Consider the following 4,012-nt stretch of genomic DNA (forward strand, 5'->3'; position numbering starts at 1 on the left):
GCTCCAGGGCTGTGCTCCTGCTGTGCTCCAGGGCTGTGCTCCAGGGCTGTGCTCCAGGGCTGTGCCCCTGCTGTGCTCCAGGGCTGTGCTCCAGCTGTGCTCCAGGGCTGTGCTCCTGCTGTGCTCCAGGGCTGTGCTCCAGCTGTGCTCCTGCTGTGCTCCTGCTGTGCTCCAGGGCTGTGCTCCTGCTGTGCTCCTGGGCTGTGCTCCAGCTGTGCTCCTGCTGTGCTCCTGCTGTGCTCCAGCTGTGCTCCTGCTGTGCTCCTGCTGTGCTCCAGGGCTGTGCTCCAGGGCTGTGCTCCAGGGCTGTGCCCCTGCTGTGCTCCAGGGCTGTGCCCCTGCTGTGCTCCAGCTGTGCTCCAGGGCTGTGCTCCAGCTGTGCTCCAGCTGTGCTCCAGCGCTGTGCTCCAGGGCTGTGCTCCAGGGCTGTGCTCCAGCTGTGCTCCAGCTGTGCTCCAGGGCTGTGCTCCAGGGCTGTGCTCCAGGGCTGTGCTCCAGCTGTGCTCCAGCTGTGCTCCAGGGCTGTGCTCCAGGGCTCTGCTCCAGGGCTGTGCTCCAGCTGTGCTCCAGCTGTGCTCCAGGGCTGTGCTCCAGCTGTGCTCCAGGGCTCTGCTCCAGGGCTGTGCTCCAGCTGTGCTCCAGGGCTGTGCTCCAGCTGTGCTCCAGCTGTGCTCCAGGGCTCTGCTCCAGCTGTGCTCCAGGGCTCTGCTCCAGCTGTGCTCCAGGGCTCTGCTCCAGGGCTCTGCTCCAGCTGTGCTCCAGGGCTGTGCTCCAGGGCTGTGCTCCAGCTGTGCTCCTGCTGTGCTCCAGGGCTGTGCTCCAGGGCTGTGCTCCAGCTGTGCTCCAGCTGTGCTCCAGGGCTGTGCTCCTGCTATGCTCCAGCTGCGCTCCAGGGCTGTGCTCCAGCTGTGCTCCTGCTGTGCTCCAGGGCTGTGCTCCAGCTCTGCTCCAGCTGTGCTCCTGCTGTGCTCCTGCTGTGCTCCGTGTGCTCCAGCTGTGCTCCAGGGCTGTGCTCCAGCTGTGCTCCAGCTGTGCTCCTGCTGTGCTCCTGCTGCGCTCCAGGGCAGCCCCGGCAGCTCCCGGCTCCCCTCCCGCGTCACCCGCAGCCCGGAGATGGCGCAGACCGCGGCTGCCATCGCTCCGAACGCTGGATTCCTGCAGCCACAGAGGAGCTACCCGTCCCCAGCGGAAAAGGACCCAAACTCAGCCTCGGGGGCTGCCTGGGGGCTGACACCGACACAGCCAGGCCCTGCCAGGGAAGGACAGACACTGCGGGATGCACTGAAGCTCTCTGGGACAAAAGGCTCCCCACAGGCAGGAGCACAACTCCCACCCCCAATCCTGCTCCCAGCACGCCCAGACCAGGATCCAAACTCCTCCTGGATGCAGCAGCAGCTCCTTCCAGAGGGGATCCACCAACATCTGAGTCCCACAGCCCTGAGCAGCTCCGTCCTGGAGGGAAGGGAAACACAACTGAACAGGGCAAACGCATGGACATGAACATTGCCAGCACATGGAGACCAGGAACCTGAGGAGGAGGAGGAACAGCCTTGGTCACTGTGCTCGATGGAGAAAAGCCTTTCCTAAGCAGAGCCCAAGGAGGGAAAATCGACAGGGAGAGAAGGTCCAGTGCATTTCCTGAGTGAGATTTCAGTACTCAGAAAACAGCCTGGAAAACCCTGCCAATTAATGGGCAGACTTGATCTTGCTCTCCAAGTCACCAAAGATTAGATGGAGTCCAAACAAAAGAATTCTGAGGTGTGGGAGGAGGGTTGATGCAAATCAGCCAAATACCCCAAGCAATCTCCTGCCCAGGAGGCTCCAGTGTGAGGAGCTGCTTCCTGCCCCAGCACGATCCACCCTCACTGCTCAGGGGCTGAGAGGGGATTTTGCTGTAACACTGCCGGAACCTTCTCCCCGGCTTGTCTGTGCCAGGCTGGCACAGCTCTGACCTCAGCAGTGACACCAAACCCAGCCCAGGAGCACGGGAACAATCCCAGTGCTGGCAGAGGCACGGCTCAGCACACCCTGTTCTGCACAGGGTGGGAGCCCCAAGCTCAGCTCATCCCTCCTCCCATTCTCTCAGTGCTCACCAACTCCATTAATGGGGCACTGCTGCTGTCTGATGGGATGGGAATTTTGGGGAGGGGCTCCCAAGGACTCCCGAGTGGCACCAGTGCCACCCCAGCAGCACCACTGGAACCTTGGTGACAGGGAGCCAAAGGTTCAGGGTCCCTCGAGGACATCCTCTGCCCATTACAAATAGTTCCGGAAAGGAGGAGCAGAGTAACAGAATCTTGAAAGGATTTGGACTGGAAATAAACTTAAAGACCAACCAATTCCACCCCCATGCCATGAAGAAATACCTTCCACTAGAACAGGCGGAAAAGGATGAAACATTCGAATTACAATAAAAAAGTAATTTACTTATTTATGTGTTATTATTAATAACTGCTAAAGTGAACTAAGAGCTGGAACTGCTGGATTGGGAAGGTTTTCTGGTTGTTTTGACAGAGAATGCTCCCAGGCCCTCAGCCCATCACCCTGGGCTGTGGGAGCTGCCCTGCTGTGACTCCCCTGCCGTCTCCCCACACCTGACTGGTTTACAAACTCCCGACTGGAAAATGAAGCTGCCGGTGTTGCAGGACCCTGGCGAAGGCCTGACCTCTCTGGGTGAGGAATGCACCCACCCACGAGTGGGGAAAATCCTGCCTCTGTTTCCCTCTGCACCGGCCAAAAACTTTATCCCTTTCCCCCAGCAAAGGGAGAAGCTCCATTGCCCCCCACGCTGGACCCAGTGCCCAGGAACGGGAGAATCTCCAATATTCATCCACAAACTGGACGAGCAGCAGGTCCTGGACTGTGCGGGAAGCGAAGCCAAGGAGCTGCGCCGCTGCCCGGCCCGGGGATGCTGCGGGGAGCAGGCAGGAATCCCCGCTCCACGAGGAGTTCCAGGAGATCCCGAATGTACTCCGGCCGCACGCGGAGCTGGGACGGCTCCCGGAGCTGGGAGAGGCCGCAGCAGCCCCAGGAAAAGGCCCGGAGGAGAGGCACCAGCCCCGGGGGCACTGGGAGCGGGGGGGAACGGCGAGGGCGGTGCCCCCGCCCAGGGGATCCCCGGGTCCCGTGCCCGGCCCGTCTCGTCCCGCGCTGCCGCTGCTCCCTCAGAGAGCGGCCGGTGCCCTTCCCGGGGCCAGAGCAGCGCTCGCTGTCCGAGCAGCCCCGGGCAGAGCCGAGGGACGCTCCGCAGGCAGACCCAGCGCTCCGAGCCCGCCCGCCGCCCGGCCCGTCCAGACAGCAGCTGAGGCGATCGCCCCGCCCGCTCCGGGACGCCGCCATTGGCTGGGTCGAGGGGGAGGGCCCGAGGATGGGCCAATCACCGACGGCATTGGTGTGATGGACGTGCGGGGGCGGGAGAGCCCATCTGCGGGCCGTGCGGGGGCGCTGGGGGAAGCCCCGCCCCGGGCGAGCCCATCTGCGGGCGGTGCGGGGGCGCTGGGTTTAATTCCATTATCTACTGCTGCTACATCTGTACAGCATTGTACAAAATGTAATCCCAAGGAATATTCCAGCCCCACAGCTGTGGGCTCTCTCCTGTCACTAAGTACCTGGGTGCTCTGGCTGTGACCCTCTGCTACAGCAGCCAGAACATTTTGCTATCCAATGCTGGGAACCCTGGCCATGGCAGGAGGTCCCTGGGGGTCCCTCGCATTTCTGGTCAGCCAGGAAGGATTTTTCATCTCCTTCTGCACAAGGCAAAGGCTCCCAGCAGTGCCACGACAAGGGGCAGATGGGATGCACAGCTGGGGGTGCCTCAGGACTGGCACAGCCTTTGCACAGCACACGCTGTGGTTTGGGAGCTGCTCTGCTCACACACTGGGTGTAGACTTCCAGTCCTTCCCACCAGTGCATTTGCACTGGCAGTTTCACCGACCCCATGCCAGGCTGGTCTGAGATTTCATCTCCTGCCCAGGCAAAATGAGCAAGCAGATGCTCTTTTTAACTTAGGGCT

Source organism: Oenanthe melanoleuca, chromosome 26 (genome assembly GCF_029582105.1).
Source record: "Oenanthe melanoleuca isolate GR-GAL-2019-014 chromosome 26, OMel1.0, whole genome shotgun sequence".
Lineage (NCBI taxonomy): Eukaryota > Metazoa > Chordata > Aves > Passeriformes > Muscicapidae > Oenanthe > Oenanthe melanoleuca.